This window comes from Salvelinus namaycush, chromosome 31 (assembly GCF_016432855.1).
Source record: "Salvelinus namaycush isolate Seneca chromosome 31, SaNama_1.0, whole genome shotgun sequence".
In the NCBI taxonomy this organism is placed as follows: domain Eukaryota; kingdom Metazoa; phylum Chordata; class Actinopteri; order Salmoniformes; family Salmonidae; genus Salvelinus; species Salvelinus namaycush.
In genome coordinates this window covers 19180353-19205942 of record NC_052337.1, presented here as the reverse complement: position 1 = coordinate 19205942, position 25590 = coordinate 19180353, and the positions used below count along the sequence as shown (strand labels likewise).

Genomic DNA, 25590 nt, shown 5'->3' with positions numbered 1-25590 from the left:
ATTCTATCTGACTCTCCGTCGATCAGTGGTGGCAGTGGTCTAGCTGACCTGTCGTAGTATCGCTTTTGTTGTTGTTGTCTCTGTGCACGTTTTTATGCATTTCCTTGTAGCTGGCGACCTCAGGTTGTAGCTGCTGGGAAGGATTGAGCGAAGTCTGCGGCTCATCAACAGCTGGGCTGGTGATTTGAAGTTGTCAACTGGAGTGTTGCGGTATTCAAGGAGACTGAGGTAGGGGTCTCTCTTGTCTGCTTTTGCTTTATCCATGAGTGATTTAGCAATCTGCACTGATTTTTCAGCAAGGCCATTACTTTGAGGGTAATGCGGACTTGTGGTGACATGTGCGACCTGCCAGGGTCGGTCTGGAATACAGTGAGGTAACATTGGCTCTTTGGTGTTTGAGGGGCGTCGTTCAAGACATATGGCACATTTACCAACAATGTCCTCTATTTGTTTGCACATTCCGGGCCAAATCAAAATGTCCCGTGCTCTCTGTTTGCACTTTTCCATGCCCATGTGTCCAGCATGGATCTTTGTCAAAATCTCTTCTCTGAGACTGGTAGGAATAATGATTTTCTCTCCTTTGAAATTTATTCCGTTGATCTGTGATAGTTCATCACGATGGTTCCAGAATTCTGAGACGCTCTGAGGGCATTTTCTCCTCTCCTCAGGCCATCCATCCTGTATGACTTTCCTCAGCTGTGCGAGTTGTGAGTCCTTTTCTGTTTCTGCTTGGATCTCCTTCAGTTTTGTGTCACTAACTGGTAAGTTGCTATACACAGTGTGCACTTGCATGTCCATGCCTTCACTGAGGCTGCTGTCCTTATAGGTAAGAAACTTCCTGGAGAGTGTGTCTGCGACAGGGATGTCTTTGCCTAGACGGTGAGTGATTGTGAAGTCGTATTTTTGTAGTTGAAGGATCATTCTCTGTAGCCTTGGCGGGGCTGCGGCTAGTGGTTTCCTCATGATTGACTCAAGGGGCTTGTGGTCGGATTCCACAATGACTTGTCGTCCATATATGTACTGATGGAAACGTTTACATCCGAACAGAATGGCGTAGAGCTCCTTTTCAATTTGAGCGTAGTTGATTTCACAGTCTGTGAGAGATTTGGAAGCGTAGCTGATGGGCTTTCCTTCTTGCAGTAGCACTGCACCTAGTCCATACTTCGACGCGTCCACTTGGAGTCTGAGCTCTTTGTCGGGGTCGTAGTAGGCAAGGACTGGTCCTGGTTCTCTCGTGATCAAGTCTTTCACATTCTGGAAAGCAATGTCGTGTTGCTTGTCCCAGAGAAACTCACTGGACTGCTTTAGCAGTTGACGCAGGGGTGCATTAGCATTGGAGAGGCTGCGTGCGAACGTGGCTAAGTAGTTGACCATGCCAAGCACTGTTTCCAGCTCTGCACGGTTCTTTGGTGGCTCCATTTCTTTTATGGCTAAGATCTTCTGTGGATCTGGCTTGATTCCAGTCGCTGTAAGAAGATGTCCGAAGTAGCTGACCTCTGTAGCGCCGACTGTGCTCTTCTCGGGGTTGAGCCGGACTCCTCTCTCGCGGGACCTTTGCAGCATCGCGCGGAGGTTTCGGTCGTGGTCCTCTTTGGTTTGACCATAGACAAGGATGTCGTCCACAATTGCCACAACTCCGTCGAAGCATTCGTACAATTCGTCAATCTTTCGCTGAAACTCGTCTTGGGCTGAGATAATCCCAAAAGGCAAGCGACGGAACCTGTAGCGTCCAAACGGTGTGTTGAATGTTGTGATCTTAGATTACTCTTCTGTGAGCTTGATAGCCCAGTAGCCTGATCTAGCGTCCATGACACTGAAGTAGTGTGCTCCCGCTAGCTTGTGTGTGATGCCATCTAGCGTCGGTAAAGGATAATGGGGGCATAGCCTTGTTCAAGTCTCTTGGGTCGAGACATACTCGGAGCTTGCCTGTGCTAGCTCGTGAGATCTGGCTATGTCGATAGCTTTGTCCAACGTTACCTCAGACCCAACATTCAAAAGTTTCCAAATACAATACGGTCCTTGACCATCTCGTCCTTGTTTGCATAATCACAGTCTTTCACAAGCAGACGCAGTTCTGTCACAAACTGTTCAAAAGACTCGCTAGCTCCCTGTACTTTCTCATGGAATTTGTACCTAGCGAAAATCGTATTGGTCTTCGGCACAACATATGCTTCAAAACGATCGTAGTATGTTTTCAGTACCTTTGATTCAGCCTCGGTAAGTGTCCATGTGTTGTAAATATCTCTCCCCTTTTCACCGATCCAGAGGAGCAGGTAGCTGCACTTTCCCTCTTCTCATTTGTCCCTCAGAGGACCCGTGAACATCAGCTCCACATGCTGTTTGAACTTACGCCATGCATCAGATAAGTTTGTAGACTCCCAGTCCATTCGAGGTGAAGGAACTCCAGAAAAATCCATCTTTTAAGACCTTTTAGTCTGACACCATGTCTTGTTTTGCACACTTTGTACAAAATAATAAAATGCAGTACTACAGGATATTTCTTAACGTAGCTCTCTATTAGCTAGCTATAACTGGCATGTTAACGTATCGCCAACCAGGATCAAACTGACCATGACCTAACCATTTGGGTGGTCTTAACCAATCATAGCACAGTATGATATGGCGGTAAAATGCATCCAATTACAATTCAGTATGTTTACACATATGAATATTACAATTGGTGATGCTTTTCATTATAATCCCCTATGAAAAACAACAATGATAACACAATACCAACACTGTTGCTGGAAGTTTTAATGGTTTTTAACTGATGTCAACTCTAAACCTTCAAGCTGCATACTGGACCCTATTCCAACTACACTACTGAAAGAGCTGCTTCCAGTGTTTGGCCCTCCTATGTTGAACACAATAAACGGCTCACTATCCACCAGATGTGTACAAAACTTACTAAAAGTGGCAGTAATAAAGCCTCAATTGAAAAACCTAAACCTTGACCCTGAAAATGTAAAAAACTATTGGCCTATATCAAATCATCCATTCCTCTCAAACATTTTTGAAAAAGCTGTTGGGCAGCAACTCACTCACTGCCTTCCTGAAGACAAATAATATATACGAAACGCTTCAGTCTTGTTTTAAACCCCATCAAATCACCTTCACGAGACTGCACTCGTTAAATTACATTTGAATAGCGTCAGACCAAGGCTCTGCATCTTTTCTCGTGCTCCTAGACCTTAGTGCTGCTTTTGACACCATGTTTTACACCAAGGTAAGTTGGTTTTATATTCACACATTCAGACATTCGCCAAAATCCATTTACAAATGTAAAAATCAATAACTAATTAATTGATTGTCACAGAAACATAAAAATAGATATGGTTAATTCGTTGTTTTGAATACAAATTCCAGTTTTGATTTGATAGAAATACATAAAATCTTTAAAATGCTATTTAAAGCTGTATAAATCAATAACTAATTCACAGTTTGTTACAGAATCATCAAACTAGATATTATTTATTCGATTTATTCTATATTCTTACAACCTTTGTTTTTAATACAAATTCCACTTTTGGCGAATGTCTGTTGAATGTCCAAATGTCTGAATATAAAACCAACTTTACCTCGGTATCGAACACCACAATCTTTTGGAGAGATTGGAAACCCTAATTGGTCTACACGGACAAGTTCTTGCCTGGTTTAGATCGTATCTGTCAGAAAGATATCAGTTTGTCTCTGTGGATGGTTTGTCCTCTGACAAATCAATTGTAAGTTTCGGTGTTCCTCAAGGTTCCTTTTTAGAACCACTATTGTTTTTACTATATATTCTACCTCTTGGTGATGTCATTCGGAAACATAATGTTAACTTTCACTGCTAAATCAAATTTGATTGGTCACATACACATGGTTAGCAGATGTTGCCCACCCTGGAAGCCCGTGTTTCAACAGAGATTTTCGTTCTAGGTCCCAAGAAACAAAGTGATCTCCTGTTGGATCTGACAATTCATCTTGATGGTTGTACAGTCGTCTCAAATAAAACTGTGAAGGACCTTGGCGTTAACTCTGGACCCTGATCTCTCTTTTGACAAACGTATTAAGAATATTTCAAGGAAAGCTTTCTTCTATCTTCGTAACATTGCAAAAAATCCTAAACTTGTTGTCCAGAAATGATGCAGAAAAGCTCATCCATGCGTTTGTCCCTTCTAGATTAGACTACTGCAATGCTCTACCCTTCGTCTGCCCGGATAAGGCACAAAATAAACTTCCGTTAGTGCTAAACACGCCTGCTAGAATCTTGAGTAGAACCCCAAAATGTGATCATATTTCTCCAGTGCTAGCCTCTCTACACTGGCTTCCTGTTAATTCTAGGGTTGATTTCAAGGTTTTACTGCTAACATACAAAGCATTACATTGGCTTGCTCCTTCCCATCTTTCAGATTTGGTCCTGCCGTACATACCTACACGTACGCTACAGTCATAAGACGCAGGCTTCCTTACTGTCCCTATAATTTCTAAGCAAACAGCTGGAGGCAGGGCTTTCTCCTATAGAGCTCTATTTGTATGGAATGGTCTGCTTATCCGTGTGAGAGACTCAGACTCAGTCTCAAACTTTAAGTCTTTATTGAAGAGTCATCTCTTCAGTAGGTCCTATGATTGAGTGTAGTCTGGCCCAGAGGTGCGAAGGTGAGTTGAAATGCATTGGAGCTACGAACCACCCTTGCTGTCTCTGCCTGACAGGCTCCCCTCTCTCCACTGGGATTCTCTGCCTCTGACCCTATTACGGGGCTGAGTCACTGGCTTACTAGTGTTCTTCCATGCCGTCCCTACGAGGGGTGCGTCACTTGAGTGGGTTGAGTCACAGACGTGATCTTCCTGTCCGGTTTTGCGCCCCCTCTGGCTCGTGCGGTGAAGAAGATCGTCGTGGATATCCGTGGTCTGCGGATATCCCTCTAGTGGTGTGGGGGCTGTGCTCTGGCAAAGTGGGTGGGGATTATATCCTGCCTGGTTGGCCCTGTCCAGGGGTATCGCGGACGGGGCCACAGTGTCTCCCGACCCCTCCTGTCTCAGCCTCCAGTATCTATGCTGCAATAGTTTCTGTGTCAGGGGGCTAGGATCAGTCTGTTAAATCTAGTGTAATTCTCCTGTCTTATCCAGTGTCCTGTGTGAATTTAAGTATGCTCCCTCTAATTCTCTTTCTCTCCCGCTCCCTCCCCTCTCGGAGGACCTGAGCCCTAGGACCATGCCTCAGGATTGCCTGGCCTGATGACCCCTTGCTGTCCCCTCTTAGCTCCGCTCCTCTGCAAGACACCAACACCAAACAAACCGGCACTGAAGGCCTCTTCGACTCCCCCAACCGGGTCAACAGGTGAGACTGTCCACCCGTGATCTTCCCTTAAAGGTGGACTCATGGAAGCTCGCTCCATGCTAAATAGGAGCATTCAAGATCCTCAGTTGCATCAACTCGGTCATCAATCGTCTCCAGAGGGTCTGTCCATCCTTCCATGTCTCCCGTCTCGAGCTGGTAAGGACCAGTCCCTTCTCTAACCCCACACCTGCCCCTCCGCCCCCTCGTCTTGTGGATGTCCGCCCGGCCTACACTGTCTGGTGTCTGTTGGAGGCTCGACTGGTCCGAAGCACCCTGCAGTACCTGGTGGACTGGGAGGGCTGCGGTCCTGAGAAGCGGGCGTGGGTGCCTGGCCGGGACATCCAGGATCCGGGATTTGTTTGGGACTTCAACCAACTACGTGGTAGTCGCCCTGGCTCTGTGGTTTGAGCCGCTCCTAGAAGGGTGTACTGTCATGGTTCCACCTGTCACCAGAGGGCGGCAGAGACCGTCCTGGAGACATTAATGACACTCAGATGTGTCATATTACTCATGATTTCCCTGTTAAAAGGGTGTGTTTTCTGGTATCCTTTGCAGAAGCTGGACATCTGCATTGCTTGCTGTTAGGGTTTTAAGCTGAGTTTCGTTATAGCCCTTTGTGACATCTACTGATGTAAAAAGGGCTTTATGAATACAATTGATTGATTGATTGGTTGATTTAACAAAACAGGATTTTAACATGTTTTGAAGAGAAAATGTTTCTTTCCACATGTTAGCTTTGGTACTGTTTTAAAATATAGAAGTTTTTAAAGTGAAAGGGAGGTGTTTCAGAATCATCACACCGTCTACTAATAGGATCCAGTGTCATACCATGAAAGTTTGCGTCATTGGGGTGTTTTTATGGGGTACAGACACTGTCACCTGTTACCTGAATCTAGGGGAATGCAGGATGATGATCAAGCCAAAACAAATGATTCTGAATCAATAGTCTTGGAAACCATGACAATGGAGGAAATAGATTTTCAGCCCATCAAAGTGGAATCAATTAAAATAAGAAACCTACAAAAATATAATGTAGAACATTCTGTCAGTAACAAACATAGCTCAGACAGAGGATGGGCGTGTCAAGTCATCAGTAAATGTTGAAATGAAACAAATGCAACATTCTAAATCAATTAACTTTGAAACCATGATGTCTATCAAAATTGAATCAATAGAGGATATATTGCTTCATGGCAATTGAATAAAATATATTCTCTCTGGTAAAGCAACAATTTTCAGAATCAGTCCCAGATAATTCAAATGTTACAAGAACTGAGGACATGATGGTATATTATACCATCATAAAAAAGGAAGACACTAGGGCGGCAGGTAGCCCAGCGGTTAAGAGTGTTGGGCCTGTAAGTGAAAGGTTGCTGTTTCCAATCCCCAAGCCGACTATGTGAAACCAAAAAATGTAGAGACATCATTCGGAAGTCTCTTACAAAGGAAAAATAGTACACCAAGGGGACAGATTAAAGGCTACCCACTGAGCACAGATGTCAGATCAATGTCTAGTTTTGATTTACATTTGGGTGAGTTGTCAACTAACTGTGAATTCAACGTGAAATCAACAACAAATGTCACCATGTCATTGGATTTAGGTTAAAAGTTGGGTGAAAAAAATACAAAATGCCCTTAACGTTGATGACTTTTTTGCAAATCCAATCAGTTTGCCACGTTGATTCAACTTCATCACATTGATTTCATTGGTTGAAATGATGTGGAAACAACGCTGATTCAACCAGTTGTTGCCCAGTGAGTCGGCCCTTTAAGGGACCTGAGCGAAAGGTGGTAGCTGAAAAGATGAAAAACATAAAAGCTTTTAAATATTACAATGAGGCACTTTCCAGTGGAATTAAAGAGTCACTGTCTGCTTTTAACCATAATGGAGTAGGTTCTAGCACTGATGTGCTGCGCAAAATGTAATCAGGGGCAACTTAACAGTCGGAACCTCGAACTTCCAATAACTTAGACAGCATAAATTACAAGCCATGCTGAACAAACAGTTTTTGAATGTGGAAACATTACTGTTGTGTACAGTATGTGGTGCTGCATCAAAAAGGCAGACAGTGTGCAACACATTCCCACATATTTTGTTAATTAGACTTTCGAGAGCACAATTAAGTCAATTGAACACCAATTAGAACCCCAAAAATTGCACTTACCCTCTTCTCATGGAGAAAGGGAATACAAAATATGATCAATTATCTTCCAAATATGTCAAACAAGATTGGAGGACACTACTGGGCTGTATAATTTGACAATTTAAATAACAAGGAAATTACTAACAAAAGCAAAGGGTTACCCAGGGTGCTTTGTGAACCATCCTGGCAAAAGTTGTGAGCCAAAAATACTAAGAAGGAAGTTAATTTAAGTAAAATATTTTGCAGAATACGATTTTTTGTGATCCCTCAAAAAGGTTATTGTAGGCCTGTATGTCATGGGCTGTATCTGAACTCGGGTCTCCCATGGGAGAAAACAATTCCCTCTTGGCCCACTGATGCTGAAGTTGCAGGGAGTACTAACTTTATACATCAAACCCAAAGAAGTTCATACTTAGAATTCTCTGTTTTCATCATCTGACAGACAGTTTATCAATAGTCCAGCAGATGGTGATCTTGTACAGTGGGGCAAAAAAGTATTTAGTCAGCCACCAATTGTGCAAGTTCTCCCACTTAAAAAGATGAGAGAGGCCTGTAATTTTCATCATAGGTACACCTCAACTATGACAGACAAAATGAGAAAAAAAAATCCAGAAAATCACATTGTAGGATTTTTAATGAATTTATTTGCAAATGATGGTGGAAAATAAGTATTTGGTCAATAACAAAAGTTTATCTCAATACTTTGTTATATACCCTTTGTTGGCAATGACAGAGGTCAAACGTTTTCTGTAAGTCTTCACAAGGTTTTCACACACTGTTGCTGGTATTTTGGCCCATTCCTCCATGCAGATCTCCTCTAGAGCAGTGATGTTTTGGGGCTGTTGCTGGGCAACACGGACTTTCAACTCCCTCCAAAGATTTTCTATGGGGTTGAGATCTGGAGACTGGCTAGGCCACTCCAGGACCTTGAAATGCTTCTTACGAAGCCACTCCTTCGTTGCCCGGGCGGTGTGTTTGGGATCATTGTCATGCTGAAAGACCCAGCCACGTTTCATCTTCAATGCCCTTGCTGATGGAAGGAGGTTTTCACTCAAAATCTCACGATACATGGCCCCATTCATTCTGTCCTTTACATGGATCAGTCGTCCTGGTCCCTTTGCAGAAAAACAGCCCCAAAGCATGATGTTTCCACCCCCATGCTTCACAGTAGGTATGGTGTTCTTTGGATGCAACTCAGCATTCTTTGTCCTCCAAACACGACGAGTTGAGTTTTTACCAAAAAGTTATATTTTGGTTTCATCTGACCATATGACATTCTCCCAATCTTCTTCTGGATCATCCAAATGCTCTCTAGCAAACTTCAGACGGGCCTGGACATGTACTGGCTTAAGCAGGGGGACACGTCTGGCACTGCAGGATTTGAGTCCCTGGCGGCGTAGTGTGTTACTGATGGTAGGCTTTGTTACTTTGGTCCCAGCTCTCTGCAGGTCATTCACTAGGTCCCCCCGTGTGGTTCTGGGATTTTTGCTCACCGTTCTTGTGATCATTTTGACCCCACGGGGTGAGATCTTAAGTGGAGCCCCAGATCGAGGGAGATTATCAGTGGTCTTGTATGTCTTCCATTTCCTAATAATTGCTCCCACAGTTGATTTCTTCAAACCAAGCTGCTTACCTATTGCAGATTCAGTCTTCCCAGCCTGGTGCAGGTCTACAATTTTGTTTCTGGTGTCCTTTGACAGCTCTTTGGTCTTGGCCATAATGGAGTTTGGAGTGTGACTGTTTGAGGTTGTGGACAGGTGTCTTTTATACTGATAAAAGTTCAAACAGGTGCCATTAATACAGGTAACGAGTGGAGGACAGAGGAGCCTCTTAAAGAAGAAGTTACAGGTCTGTGAGAGCCAGAAATCTTGCTTGTTTGTAGGTGACCAAATACTTATTTTCCACCATAATTTGCAAATAAATGCATTAAAAATCCTACAATGTGATTTTCTGGATTTTTTTTCTCATTTTGTCTCTCATAGTTGAAGTGTACCTATGCTGAAAATTACAGGCCTCTCTCATCTTTTTAAGTGGGAGAACTTGCACAATTGGTGGCTGACTAAATACTTTTTTGCCCCACTGTATGTTATATATTTGCACCCTGACCTGTAATACTGTAACATGACAAGACTTGTTCTCAACTTTTAACATAACATATTGTAGCTTACATACATATAAGAAAGCCTACTAACTTAGTTCACTTTCAAATGTCTCATTTGGAAATGGCCCACAGGATTGATTGTATGTAGAGTATCAAAACTCACTGTTTTCACAACTCCACATGTGTAGTTCCCTATCAGAATCATAACTCAAATTATGTAATCATAGTATTAAACAAATAACAGTTATAGAAACACAGACATGTTTAAGACTCTTGAAATGAAATATTGGATGAAATTGTTTTGGCAAGATGAAATTGATAAGCCTATTGAAACTGATTATTGATTAGGCCTATTGAAATTCTGTAGGCGGTTAGAAAGGAGGGAGGAGGGAGGGGATACCTAGTCAGTTGCACAACTTAATGCATTCAACCGAAATGAGTCATCCCCATTTAACCCAACCCCTCTGAGGGGAGGTGTTTTACGCTGAGTTGTAACATGCAATCATCCAACTAAAATGTGTTTAGGGCCCTCATGGCTAGAGCCCGCCCTGCACACAAGGCTATAGAGACAGTAATGACTCGTTAGATCACTCTAAAATCAAACAAACACAGCACATGACAGACGGCACAGCTCAAACATGAGTTCCCTGGATAATCAGATGGGTAAGTACACTCAGTTAACAGTATATTAACATTCTTGTTGTATATATGATACTTGTATGAAAGGAAGTTAAATGTAATAATATCATCAACTAGAATTGGTATTTATATCAGTAGACTACTGTAGTGCAAACCCATCAGGTCAATGCAATAATACTTTAAATATTTTGTTGAGTTATCGTTAAATGGGTCAAAGTACACAAAAAGTATGCTTCTTTACACTAACTTTTCATTCAACTAACAGTAAACATGTAGAAATACTGCTGTCAAACATACAGTATATTAAGTATATCCAATATAGTTCAGTTCAATTCAAATGACTTTATTGTGAAATGACAGATCTTCTTTTGTGGTTGACACAATCAGTAATAAATACAGAGACACTCACTGTTCATCAACAAGTACATCCGTTCATAATGGGGTTTCTGTGCATTGTCAATATATGTAAATATTTTAGCTTTTTTACTTATGAGGGTGCTGTCCACAAACAGGAAATATTACCTTCTTAAGTGAAACTTTCAAGTTGATTATTTAGTTAATTAATAGATAAATAACTTAACTGAAACACAAGCCAGTACCCAGTTTCCAGCTTTTCATTGCTTTTCTCTTTTTTCTATGTTAAATGTGTCGGGGTAAAAAGGACACCATCATCTGCATGTTTAATTAGCACAGGTCTCTTAGTTTCCTGCACATGTTTGCATATGTATTGAATTATGGCAGTACCTGCCCTGCTTGTAATTTAATGTGGATGGTTGTTTGATGTGTTTGAACTGTCCCCAAGTCATTGGAGAATAAAAAAAATATTTTGTCTCTTAAAAAGTATTATATAATTTTTAAGATGTTGAGACACTTTTTAAAACATACAATAAAGAGCATTTTTGATACTGCAAAATGATTTGATTGGACATGTCATGTGATTGAGTGGGATCTCCATTGAATATCGGAAGAATAATATGACTCAAAGTAACATCACATGAATCTATGGTCAATAAAATATACCGTAGCCAAAAGGACAATGCAAATGAATCGAAATCTTGAAAAGGGGCAAACATTGCAAACATACAATTCTGTGCCAATAGTGAAGAACTTGTCTTTGTCACCCAACAGAGCAGCCAAAGCAAAATGATGAGCTGAGGATTGTTTTGGTTGGGAAGACTGGAGTTGGGAAGAGTGCAGTAGGAAACACCATCCTGGGAGAAACCACTTTTATGTCTAAGTTATCTTCCTCCTCTGTGACATTTGTGTGTGACAAAAACAAAAGGAATGTGGATGGGCAAATGGTTGCTGTCATCGACACTCCGGGCTTGTTCGACACCCAATCTACCCAAGAGGAGATACTGAACGAGATCAAAATGTGCATCACTTTTGCTGCTCCTGGTCCCCATGCGTTCCTGATTGTGATCCAGCTGGGTAGATACACAAACGAGGAGAAAGAGGCGGTGAACATCCTCCAGCAGATCTTTGGCAAAGAGGCAGAAAAGTACACCATAGTGCTTTTTACTCGTGGAGATGATCTAGAGGGGAAAAGTATTGAATCATTCATTATGGGAAGTGAAGTCTGTGCAGATTTAAAAACCTTGGTATTTGAAGCATGCCATGGGAGATATCATGCCTTCAACAACAGAGACCTCAATAATCGCTCTCAGGTCTCTAAGCTGCTTGAGAAGATCAACAACATGACCATAACGGATGGAAGACAGCACTACTACACCAACAAAATGTTCCAAGAGGCTGAGAGAGCGATTGAGGAGGAGAAAGATAGGATTCTGAAAGAGAAAGCTGAGCAGACAAGGAGTGAAATGGAAGCACTGGAAATTAAATATGAAGGAACCGCTCTGGAGGAAGCGAAGAAGAAGCGGATGCGAGAAATAGAGATCGCCGCAAGAGATATAGCTGAAAGAAGAAATCGAGTTTTGAAAATAGCAGGCTTCACTCTTGCTGGAGCGGCTTCTGTTGGAGCAGCTGTGGTTGCCCTCAGGAAAGGGACCTGTGGAATACAATGACAGACAACAGTTTTGCCAAACTTTTAGTGTTTGCTGAAATGTTCAAACCATAATGATTAGGGGGAGCACACATTATACAGAAACACACTTATTTGGCATAACATGTACATTTAAATAAACTGACGTTTTTAAAGATAAAAACATTTGAGGTGTTTGCTCTGAGGTACAGTTGATCCTAGGCTATGTAATTGTAGCATAATATCATACTTTATAAGTTTCACCGGTACTGTATATCCATGTATTCAATATCCATATTTCCCAATATACTTCAATACTTATTGTATTGTAATTTTTCACTTTACAGTTTAAACCTGAATGTTTTCCTAGATAAAGTATCATTAAATTTAAAAAAAATAAATGGTTGGAAAGACTTCAATGAATCCTATTGCATGCAGAAATATGTTTTGCTGCATGCTGCTGTTCCAGTTTCAACGGTTCTGCCTGCGGTTATGGAACCCCTACCTGTCCCAGACCTGCTGTTTTCAACTCTTAATGATCAGCTATGAAAAGCCAACTGACATTTATTCCTGATTATTATTTGACCCTGCTTTATGAACATTTTGAACATCTTGGCCATGTTCTGTTATAATCTCCACCCGGCACAGCCAGAAGAGGACTGGCCACCCCTCATAGCCTGGTTCCTCTCTAGGTTTCTTCCTAGGTTTTGGCCTTTCTAGGGAGTTTTTCCTAGCCACCTGCATTGCTTGCTGTTTGGGGTTTTAGGCTGGGTTTCTGTACAGCACTTCGAGATATTAGCTGATGTACGAAGGGCTATATAAAATAAACTTGATTTGATTTGAGTTTGTTTATGGTTTGGAAATAATTTTGAAATGGAAATGTGTAATGCCCGGGGTGTAGTGGAGGAAGAAGTCAGACGCAGGAGACAGAGAGTTCAGAGTAGCGCTACTATTTATTCACCACAGGTGAAAACGACGTCACTCAAAACAAATGCCCCAAAACACAGGGGAACTAAACAGACCCGAAAATAATGAACGTACACGAACAACCGTGACTTACAGGCGTGTACAACAGTACACAACAAACAATCCCGCACACCCAGCAGGCGGGCCGGCTGGGTAATAAAGCCCAACTAATAAACCTAATTACAAACAGGTGTAACTAATAAACAGACAAGGAGGGGGAGGAAAAGATCAGTGGCAGCTAGCAGGCCGGTGACGACGACCGCCGAGCGCCACCCGAACAGGAAGGGGAGCCACCTTCGGTAGGAGTCGTGACAAAATGGTGTAGAATTCAATATGCAACATACATGAATATACATGAAACATAAATGTGCTGTGTTGTCAATAATCTACTTAATAAATTAATTAATAAATCACTAAATTAAAAGTGAAAGGAGACTGAGAGGATATCAATAATGGCAGTGAATACCGGTGTTACAAAAATATGGCACTGATCAGTAGCATGAACATGTTTGGACTTAACACAGTTGTTCAGTCTGTCTAAAGCTATAATTCACATTTCAGTATTTCATGTCTGAACTCTTGCTTCAGGTGCTAACAGCAATGACCTGAGACTGGTGTTGGTTGGCCTGAGTGGAGTGGGGAAGAGTGCAGCTGGGAACACCATTCTGGGCCAAAAGGTGTTTGATTCCAGAATCAGCTTCAAACCAGTAACACTGAAGAGTGAGAGACAAGAAGGAGAGGTGTGTGGGAGGAGAGTGATAGTAGTGGACACTCCAGGTCTGTCCAACAGTGACCTCTCTGAGGAGGAAGTGAGAGGGGAGATGAACAGGGCCATGACTCTGTGTGAACCAGGTCCCCATGCCTTCCTCCTGGTCATTCAGCTGGGTCGCTTCACAGAACAAGAGAAGAGTGTAATGGAGACACTCAAGGAGCTTTTATCTGCCAACATAGATGGAAACACGATGGTGCTCTTCACTTATGGGGAGAGACTGGAAGACACAACTATAGATCAGTTCATCCGCGAGGATAGCAATCTGAAGAAGCTGGTTAAGAAATGCAGGGGTGGATACCACGTGTTCAAAAACAATGACACCAGCAACAACAATCAGGTTAGAGAGCTTTTAGAAAAAATAGAAACCAGACTCCAGAAAAAGCAGAATAGCTGGTCATGGTACTGGAAAGGGGCAGCTGGTTGCTTTATCGTCATTGCAGCAGTGATGATAGTAAAACTGTTGTTAAAAAGGTTACGAACACGTCCCCCACACATCCCTCCTGTCTCTGCCACCTGTCCTGTCCCTGACATAGTTCCTTCTGTCCCTGACATGGTTCCTCTTGTCCCTGACATGGTCCCTCCTGTCCCTGCCACCTGTCCTGTTCCTGACATGGTCCCTTCTGTCCCTGACATGGTCCCTCCTGTCCCCACCACCTGTCCTGTTCCTGACATGGTCCCTTCTGTCCCTGACATGGTCCCTCCTGTCCCTGACATCGTCCCTCCTGTCCCTGCCACCTGTCCTGTCCCTGACATGGTCCCTCCTGTCCCTACCACCTGTCCTGTCCCTGACATGGTCCCTTCTGTCCCTGACATGGTCCCTTCTGTCCCTGACATGGTCCCTTCTGTCCCTGACATCGTCCCTCCTGTTCCTGACATGATCCCTCCTGTCCCTGCCACCTGTCCTGTCCCTGACATGGTCCCTCATGTCCCTGACATAGCCTCTTCTGTTCCTGACATGGACCCTCCTGCCCCTGCCACTGTCCCTCCTGTTCTTGAGTCAATTTGGGAAATGGTGAAGTCACACAACAACATTATTTTCACAGCGGGAGTAGGACTGACTCTATTGGTCATCATAAGAAAAATAATTAGGAAATAATGAGAGGTTGGTTGGATGGGACATGATTTCCCACATCTGTGAGTTAAATTAAATGAATGCTACAATTATACACCTCGGTTTACTCTTTTTGAATTCTTAGAACATTTCTTATTGAATGTTAAGAGAATGGGTGACAGGTTGTATTTGAAGAATCATAATAAAATATAAACATGCAAAAACTGATTTAGAAAGACTGGATATTATGCATATAAGTTATTGTATGGTTTTCATCAGGTCTGTTGTCACAAGAAAAGCATCAGGTCATACTGATGTACATGTATTTCTACTTTGCAAACATAATCTGGGGTTCTATTGTGAATATGATTCTAGCTTTAAAGATAAGAACGTTCCAATGTGGATAGTCAAAATGTCCTAACATTTAACCATTTCCTCAATGACAATTATAAGCGACAGATCATTTACACAATACATGGAATCCTTTTGTCAAACCATAAGTCACTTTATTCAGGATGCAGTTAGGGTGAGTAGTTTAATATAATACCTGCAGCCAAGATGCATAACAGGCATTGTTAACAGGCATTGTTAAAAGACCTACACACAAGTTCAAACTAGTTGAAGTGTCTCGGGGCGTTGAGAGACATGGGTGTTGAGAGTAATGGCATGTCTAAACCACCAGTGACTGTAACTATTGTCTCTTTGCCATCTGAAACCCTGCATTGGGTTCAGCTCCACATCCTCCTCATAACCAGAGTGAAACTATGCTGTCATTTAATCTGAACATACCAGTCCATGCCCTGAAATAAAACAATGTTCAAGTAGTTCATGAGGCCTCAGGTTGCCGTCCTCAGGTTGCCGTCCTCAGGTTGCCGTCCTCAGGTTGCCGTCCTCAGGTTGCCGTCCTCAGGTTGCCGTCCTCAGGTTGCCGGCCTCAGGTTGCCGTCCTCAGGTTGCCGTCCTCAGGTTGCCGTCCTCAGGTTGCCGTCCTCAGGTTGCCGTCCTCAGGTTGCCGTCCTCAGGTTGCCGGCCTCAGGTTGCCGTCCTCAGGTTGCCGGCCTCAGGTTGCCGGCCTCAGGTTGCCGGCCTCAGGTTGCCGGCCTCAGGTTGCCGTCCTCAGGTTGTTGGTCTGTCCTTGGTCTGTCTTTATAAAGTAGTTATGATGCAAAACATTTACATTGTCACTATGACCAGTGGTTTGCTGTTGGGAATTTTGGGCAGAGTTTAAGCAAACTGTATTTGGACAAATGCATTTGTTAAAGGGTCAAATGCAAATACAAGTTGACTGGATTTTTTGTTCGGTTGCTAAACTTACAGACACGAAAGTTATATGCCCAATTTTGATGCAAGATTTACATCCTTCACCTCACAGTAGGATATAGAAGTAAAAACTTGATAGTGTAACAAACAGATTGTTTTCAGATAGGCCAGAGTGGATAAAGACTTCAACTGGGTACATGGTAAGTAAACAGGTCACGCAACAATGTATTACAAAAATATATTGTTTACTACAGTGTCATTACAATTTCAATAATTCAAGCAGGGGTAAGCATGAGACCTTCCGATGTTCATAATATATTCTAGGTTACAGTAGACAATTATTGCACTTAGGTTGTAGGACACAGCACTCTGTTTAAGATATACTGTAGTGAAAGGCACAAGATGATAACGTCACAAAGGTAACTAAAGAGCAGCACAGCAAACAGTAATAGGCCACACCAAGCTACCAAGTTAACTACAACAAGTACAACTAGTCATAAGGGAGGCCTGAGTCCATTATAGAATATCAAGTTTCCCCCTTTCAAAATAACAAATACAAACAATGAAATGTTGTGCACTACCTGGCATTGCTCCAAGATGCCACATCTAAACACAAACCAGTTTTGCTCTTACTTTAATAAACCTAACAATACACTCAACAACAATACTGTAAAATCACCTGTGCACTGGCACCGCAGCTTGGAGTCCACCTCTCCCTGATATGGCTCGCGCCCAGAGCTCCCCATTTAAAAGGGAAGCGGCGCAGGTGTGCGCAATCACCTCTTTAGCCGGGAAGAAAGTAGACATAGTCAATAACCGGGTTTCCACCAGTTACCACAGCCACAAATTTCACATTGACTATAATCATAAAAGTTCACGAAAACTAAAATTAGCCTTTTGGTCTTAATTTAAGGTTAGCAGTGTGGTTAAGGTTAGGGTTATAATCACATTTAAAGAAGATCATTTGTAGAAATAGGCGGGTTTCAGATTTTGTGGTTGTGATAACTAGTGACGGCCAGCATAACAAAGCACATTTTCCATGATACCTACATTCCAAAGGAATACATGTAACCGGGGCTGCGTTTACACAGGCAATTCTGATATTTTTTCCACTAATTTCTTTTGGGATTTTTTTTCTTCACATCTGATATTTTCCAGAGCTGATCTAAATGGTTAAAAGACAAATTAGTAAAATTTAAGATCAGAAGTGAACTGCCTGTGTAAACGCAGCAATGGTCATCTTGACCCTGTTATAATAGCATTGCTGAAAATGTGCCTTCATATGCTCCAGCTACTTTATCTGCGACTGTTGAAAGTCATGCCATATGGGCATATATAGCACTTGTCTGAAAGGTAGGTTAAAGTATAAAGACCAATATTGTAAACTCAGCTAAAAGAAACGTCCCTTTTTCAGGACCCTGTCTTTCAAAGATAATTTGTAAAATTCCAAATGACTTCACAGATCTTCATTGTAAAGGGTTTAAACACTGTTTCCCATGCTTGTCAATGAACCATAGACAATCAATGAACATGCACCTGTGGAACGGTCGTTAAGACACTAACAGCTTACAGACGGTAGGCAATTAAAGTCACAGTTATGAAACCTTAGGACATTAAAAAGGCCTTTCTACTGACTCTGAAAAACAGCAAAAGAAAGATGCCCAGTGTCCCTGCTCATCTGTGTGAATGTGCCTTAGGCATGCTGCAAGGAGGCATGAGGACTGCAGATGTGGCCAGGGCAATAAATTGCGATGTCCGTACTGTGAGACGCCTAAGACAGCGCTACAGGGAGACAGGTCGGACAGCTGATCGTTCTCGCAGTGGCAGACCACGTGTAACAACACCTGCACAGGATCGGTACATCCAAACATCACACCTGCGGGACAGGTACAGGATGGCAACAACAACTGCCCGAGTTACACCAGGAACGCACAATCCCTCCATCAGTGCTCAGACTGTCCGCAATAGGCTGAGAGAGGCTGGACTGAGGGCTTGTAGGCCTGTGGTAAGGCAGGTCCTCACCAGACATCACCGGCAACAACGTTGCCTATGGGCACAAACCCACCGTCGCTGGACCAGACAGGGCTGATTTATCGTTGAAGGAATGAGCGTTACACCGAGGCCTGTACTCTGGAGCGGGATCGATTTGAAGGTGGAGGGTCAGTCATGGTCTGGGGCGGTGTGTCACAGCATCATCGGACTGAGCTTGTTGTCATTGCAGGCAATCAACGCTGTGCGTTACAGGGAAGACATCCTCCTCCCTCATGTGGTACCCTTCCTGCAGGCTCATCCTGACATGACCCTCCAGCATAACAATGCCACCAGCCGTACTGCTCATTCTGTGCGTGATTTCCTGCAAAACAGGAATGTCAGTGTTCTGCCATGGCCAGCGAAGAGCCCGGATCTCAATCCCATTGAGCACGCCTGGGACCTGTTGGATCGGAGAGTGAGGGCTAGGGCCATTCCCCCCAGAAATGTCCGGGAACTTGCAGGTGCCTTGGTGGAAGAGTGGGGTAACATCTCACAGCAAGAACTGGCAAATCTGGTGCAGTCCATGAGGAGGAGATGCACTGCAATACTTAATGCAGCTGGTGGCCACATCAGATATTGACTGTTACTTTTGATTTTGACCACCCCTTTGTTCAGGGACACATTATTCCATTTCTGTTAGTCACATGTCTGTGGAATTTGTTAAGTTTATGTCTCAGTTGTTGAATCTTGTTATGTTCATACAAATATTTACACGTTAAGTTTGCTGAAAATAAACGCAGATGACAGTGAGAGGACATTTCTTTTTTTGCTGAGTTTATATAGTAGTAAAACATGTTCACAAGAGTCTAACTCTAACTATGTGTCAAACGATTTCATGAGAAAAATGTTCTTCTGTTAAGGTGTGGCCTTGTTATCCTTGGATGAATCTCAATAGTTGTATAAGAACTTGTTAGGCACTTTATTAGGCTACACCTTAACAGCATTGTTAACAAGCATTCTTAAAACACCTACACAAATGTTCCAACCTTGAATGATTGACTACTGGCTCTTTGCCACCTGAAATACCACATTGTGTGCAGTTCTGCATCCTCCTCACAAACAAAGTGAAACTAGGCCTGCACTGCGCTTGTCACGTTCCTGACCTGTTTTCCATTGTTTTTGTATGTGTTTAGTTGGTCAGGGCGTGAGTTGGGGTGGGCATTCTATGTTATGTGTTTCTATGTTTGGTTAAATGTGTTGCCTGATATGGTTCTCAATTAGAGGCAGGTGTTTGACGTTTCCTCTGATTGAGAACCATATTAAGGTAGGCTGTTCTCACTGTTTGTAGGGGGGTGATTGTCTTCCGTGTCTGTATGTATGTTCGTACCACACGGGACTGTAGCGTTTGTTTGTAGTCTGTACCTGTTTGTGCGTTCTTCGTGTATTTGTAAGTTCTCATGTTTAGGTCAGTCTACGTCGTTTATTTGTTTTGTAGTTTGTTAAAGAGTTTTCGTGTTTCGTCGTTCTGTTAATAAATATTCATTATGTATTCACAACCCGCTGCGCCTTGGTCCGCTCATTCACCACAAGACGACCTTTACAGCGCTGCAGATGGCTGAATCAGTCCGCTAATACAGGACTTTTAAAGACCCCGTGCACTACTTTTGTGATTATGTTTTTCATAAAGATTTTTTTTTTTCAGTGCTGCAGCACCCCTACTTCCCGCAGCTATGGTTGTGCTGAAGGATGGCATATGCTCTAAAGCACTGGTTCTCAATCCTGGTCCTGGGGACTCAAAGGGGTGCACATTTTGTTTTTGCACTAGCACTACACAGCTGATTCAAATGATCAACTCATCAAAAGGCTTTTTGTGCTAGGGCAAAAACAAAAATTGATTGAGGATTGAGAACTTCTGCTCTGAAGTGTTGTCATGTTAGTCACGTACATTACACCTAATCTCGTTCACAGACACTTCCACCCAAACGCACGGAAGGTTTGTTGGACCAACGCATCAAACGTGGCCTTCACCTAAGAAAATAAATTGTGGAAATAGGCATGGTTTAGCCATAATTATTTCTTTTTGACTGTGTTTAGTGACTATGACAAATACTTTACTCAGTAAGGTCACTCCTATAGAATTCTATGGTCACTCCCACTAAGGCCAACTTTGAATGGTTGATATCCCAGGCTTGTGTATGCAATAGCCTGGGGACAACATTACATAAAGAAATACTTACCTTGATGAAAGCCCCCAACCTAAAGAAATTGACAGTGTCTTCTGAAATCAAGTTACTTGTTCCTCAGTACACAAACACGCACACAACAAAAACGAGCCCTATCACGCGGTGCTGGGCCAAATCAGGTCTTTGACACATTCACCCACTCCCCCGCTAAAAGATCAGCCATAAAATATTGGAACCAGTCTAACAGGTTGTAATCGAGGCCTGGTCTCCAGCATGGGAACAGAGGAGGAATACCTGGTGCGGTAGTCTCAGATTGGACTACTCCAAATCATCTTGGCTCTGACACACACACACACACACACACACACACACACACACACACACACACACACACACACACACACACACACACACACACACACACACACACACACACACACACACAAGCTTTTCAGGTCCATCAACTCATTTAAATACCTCTCACAACCTACAGTAACCTGTGGATCATGAGAACCTTAAATCAGCATTACATGAATAGCTTATTTATTGACACTTCATGTAGTGTCCTGTACTACTTAGTTTGAAGTGAGACACCTTCGGTCTTTCATAACGAATAAATATAGACTCTATATCACATGGCACTGTATTTACTATAAAGTCAAACACCTTTGGTCATTCATAACACATACATAAATGCTTAATGATGTAAACACAAAGGTATTAACACAGTGATAATTCCTTAACAGAAAATAACAAATAAACATTAAAGACATGTTTAAACCATACTGTAACGACTCTGCCCAGGGTCGTTACATTAGCTAGGCAGGTCAGTTAAAAACAAATTCTTATTTACTTATTTCCTTTTATTTGTCCATTTTTAAAACAATACAAATTCATGAAGTTTCAAAAAGCCTGCAATGCAATTACATTGAACATTACACAGGGCTGTGAATAGTGTAGCTTGTCACTGAGCTGGTGGATGAATGGTTATTGCCTCTCTTAACAAAAAGAGTTAGCTGTTAGGAAATGCCTTTGTCACACCATCTGGATAAGGGCATTTCTGTGCTGTGCCAGAAACTGTAAATGGGAAGATGGGAAACTCCATTCAATTCGTATTATTATATTTGTCTGTCATTTACTAATCTCATGACGTGACTATGAGACGTGGCTGTATCTTGGGGGATTTGTATTTAGCTGAACCTGCTAACTAGCTAAATTTCAGCTAGCTGGTAATTGATGTGAACCTATCGAAATTATTTGAATTAACGATTAAGGTTGCTACAGTATGTAATCTAAACCAACACTTAACCATTACAAACTAATTTAAATTACAATAAATAAAGGTTAACTTGTTTTTCGCTGTCCAGTGACAGCAGAAGTGGGCATTTGATTTTTGAACTCATCACATGATTAGAGTCTTGTCAGCAACACAATAAAATACTTCCGGGTCAAGGAATTTCGAAAATGTTCAAAATAAAAGCCCCCCACGTAATTGTAGAAAAGTGTCAATAACCATTCATGATATATTAAAAATAATTGTTAAACATTAACAATGATTCATATTTGTTCATATTTAAGTGACATTTGAATTAAACTTGGGTTTTAAAACATGTTCCAAGGTCAAATAAATGTCCCTAATGCGAATCACTGTACATGGAATAGATATTGGCTTAGAGCAAGAACGATTCTGGGTGCTCCAGTAAAAGTATTGTAGTGTGGCTGGCCTTTTACTCCCATATTCCAATGGCGGCCGAATCACATCACATGTGCGCTTACTGCACTACAGAAACCCGCTAACCAAACAACAGTGCAGGGCATGCTCACTGAATTAAAGGATAACTACATAAAACATATAATTTTCAACAATTGTGGTTTAAGCATTGTGAACAATGAAAATACAATTTTGTTATTTTTATGTAATGGAAGTAGACAAAAAAAAAACGGATTTTAAAAGGCCCTACCAACGTGTTTTGCTGTGCATGATTGCACTTTAGAGTGTGTGTCATCTTACAGCACAGCATTTTGGGGGAAATTGAGATCAGGTCCATTATTGACTATGCACCTAAGAGGGAAAGAGGTTGTGCCATGCTACAAATGTTTTTGTAAAATATAATACATACAATTTAGCAGACACTTATCCAAAGCAACTTACAGTCATGCGTGAATACATTTTACATATGGTTGGTCCCGGGAATCGAACCCAGTTTCTTGGCATTACAACTCAATATTAGTTTGTGTCTTTGTGACAGGCTTTATAAATAAATGTAATTGATTGGAAGGTGTTCTTAATGTTTTGAACACTCAGTGTATAAGCCATAATAAGGGTTCACAACTCCAGTCCTTGAGGACTGAACATTATGCTGGTTTGTGTTCTTTAAAAAAACATTTGTTTATATATGAACTTGGTTGAACTCAACTAATATCAACTTATTCAGATAAAAGGTAAACCAACAGGAGTGAAATTTCAGTTGAGGACGGGAGATTAACCAAAATAGGAAAAGTAAGCAAACAGGTAGTCATGAGATGATCCTAGTGTGCTGGTTTCTTGTTACCTTTCTTTTCTCCAGGGGATGCGAGCCCTCCTCAACTTGACCACAAAGAACCCAACGTCCACCAGCAGACTGAGGATGAAGCACGTCACGAGGAAGACGAGTAACAGCACACTTCGTGCATTTCTTGTGTCTCATCAAAGCTCCCTGTGAATGAGACCACCAGCTTTAGCCTCTTTCACTCATATCTATGTCTGGCTTACACAGTGGTGCCTAAACATACATGAGACACAACAGGATCAGTATGCATGGAGGGAGTCTGAGATGAATAGTAAGTCTTACCTACAGCACTGGTCAGGGGCAGACTGGGAAAAGAAAATACACACCAGCCCACATCACTGCATGCGCTGACAACCCCCCCACCCCCAACCTACACACCCTACTTACACAGGCAGTACTGTTGACACAACAGTTACAGTAGAGCGTTTCTGAACCATTTCTGTACCAGTGACTGGTGAGACATGGTCCTCCTCTTTTTTATCTTGCTCATGATAAAAATTACAATATGTAAAAACACCACTAGAGATACACAGCTATAACTGTTCCTCTGTCTGGAGATGCAACTCACCACTACAACTGTTCCTCTGTCTGGAGATGCAACTCACCACTATAACTGATCCTCTGCTCTAGCCATTTCGTTGGCCTCCATGTTGTTCTGTCTGTCTCACTCACTGCTCCATGGCTAAATATGTGGTTGCTTCAAGTTGTGTATTTATGGACTCATGTATTGTGTCCAATTTGAATGTTACTTCATTTTTAAAAAAATAGCAAATTAAACAAAAATGGGGGAAACCAATTTTTTTTTAAATGTTTCTAAATAAGAGATTCACCGGCACAACTTTCCTTCCATGGGCACTGTGTCCTTCCATGGGCACTGGACACTGTGCTTCGTCAATCTTTCGCTGAAACTCGTCTTGGGCTGAGATAATCCCAAAAGGCAAGCGACGGAACCTGTAGCGTCCAAACGGTGTGTTGAATGTTGTGATCTTAGATTACTCTTCTGTGAGCTTGATAGCCCAGTAGCCTGATCTAGCGTCCATGACACTGAAGTAGTGTGCTCCCGCTAGCTTGTGTGTGATGCCATCTAGCGTCGGTAAAGGATAATGGGGGCATAGCCTTGTTCAAGTCTCTTGGGTCGAGACATACTCGGAGCTTGCCTGTGCTAGCTCGTGAGATCTGGCTATGTCGATAGCTTTGTCCAACGTTACCTCAGACCCAACATTCAAAAGTTTCCAAATACAATACGGTCCTTGACCATCTCGTCCTTGTTTGCATAATCACAGTCTTTCACAAGCAGACGCAGTTCTGTCACAAACTGTTCAAAAGACTCGCTAGCTCCCTGTACTTTCTCATGGAATTTGTACCTAGCGAAAATCGTATTGGTCTTCGGCACAACATATGCTTCAAAACGATCGTAGTATGTTTTCAGTACCTTTGATTCAGCCTCGGTAAGTGTCCATGTGTTGTAAATATCTCTCCCCTTTTCACCGATCCAGAGGAGCAGGTAGCTGCACTTTCCCTCTTCTCATTTGTCCCTCAGAGGACCCGTGAACATCAGCTCCACATGCTGTTTGAACTTACGCCATGCATCAGATAAGTTTGTAGACTCCCAGTCCATTCGAGGTGAAGGAACTCCAGAAAAATCCATCTTTTAAGACCTTTTAGTCTGACACCATGTCTTGTTTTGCACACTTTGTACAAAATAATAAAATGCAGTACTACAGGATATTTCTTAACGTAGCTCTCTATTAGCTAGCTATAACTGGCATGTTAACGTATCGCCAACCAGGATCAAACTGACCATGACCTAACCATTTGGGTGGTCTTAACCAATCATAGCACAGTATGATATGGCGGTAAAATGCATCCAATTACAATTCAGTATGTTTACACATATGAATATTACAATTGGTGATGCTTTTCATTATAATCCCCTATGAAAAACAACAATGATAACACAATACCAACACTGTTGCTGGAAGTTTTAATGGTTTTTAACTGATGTCAACTCTAAACCTTCAAGCTGCATACTGGACCCTATTCCAACTACACTACTGAAAGAGCTGCTTTCAGTGTTTGGCCCTCCTATGTTGAACACAATAAACGGCTCACTATCCACCAGATGTGTACAAAACTTACTAAAAGTGGCAGTAATAAAGCCTCAATTGAAAAACCTAAACCTTGACCCTGAAAATGTAAAAAACTATTGGCCTATATCAAATCATCCATTCCTCTCAAACATTTTTGAAAAAGCTGTTGGGCAGCAACTCACTCACTGCCTTCCTGAAGACAAATAATATATACGAAACGCTTCAGTCTTGTTTTAAACCCCATCAAATCACCTTCACGAGACTGCACTCGTTAAATTACATTTGAATAGCGTCAGACCAAGGCTCTGCATCTTTTCTCGTGCTCCTAGACCTTAGTGCTGCTTTTGACACCATGTTTTACACCAAGGTAAGTTGGTTTTATATTCACACATTCAGACATTCGCCAAAATCCATTTACAAATGTAAAAATCAATAACTAATTAATTGATTGTCACAGAAACATAAAAATAGATATGGTTAATTCGTTGTTTTGAATACAAATTCCAGTTTTGATTTGATAGAAATACATAAAATCTTTAAAATGCTATTTAAAGCTGTATAAA

The 25590-nt window shown here is 42.0% G+C and overlaps 1 long non-coding RNA gene across 4 annotated transcripts; it reads right to left on the bottom strand.

Annotated features, from left to right (window-relative positions):
• Positions 1 to 15351: 15351 nt before the first annotated feature.
• On the bottom strand, positions 15352 to 24673 carry LOC120025474. 4 transcript variants are annotated; one of them, XR_005473021.1, is made up of 4 exons: positions 23543 to 24673; positions 22941 to 23084; positions 16914 to 17016; positions 15352 to 16118 (listed from the first exon to the last, which is right to left on the bottom strand). It is a non-coding gene; the product is annotated as an uncharacterized LOC120025474 (long non-coding RNA). The 4 variants fall into 4 exon arrangements; XR_005473023.1 differs by lacking the exon at positions 16914 to 17016 and having other exon boundaries at positions 16092 to 16118; XR_005473020.1 differs by lacking the exon at positions 15352 to 16118 and having other exon boundaries at positions 16134 to 17016.
• Positions 24674 to 25590: the final 917 nt, after the last annotated feature.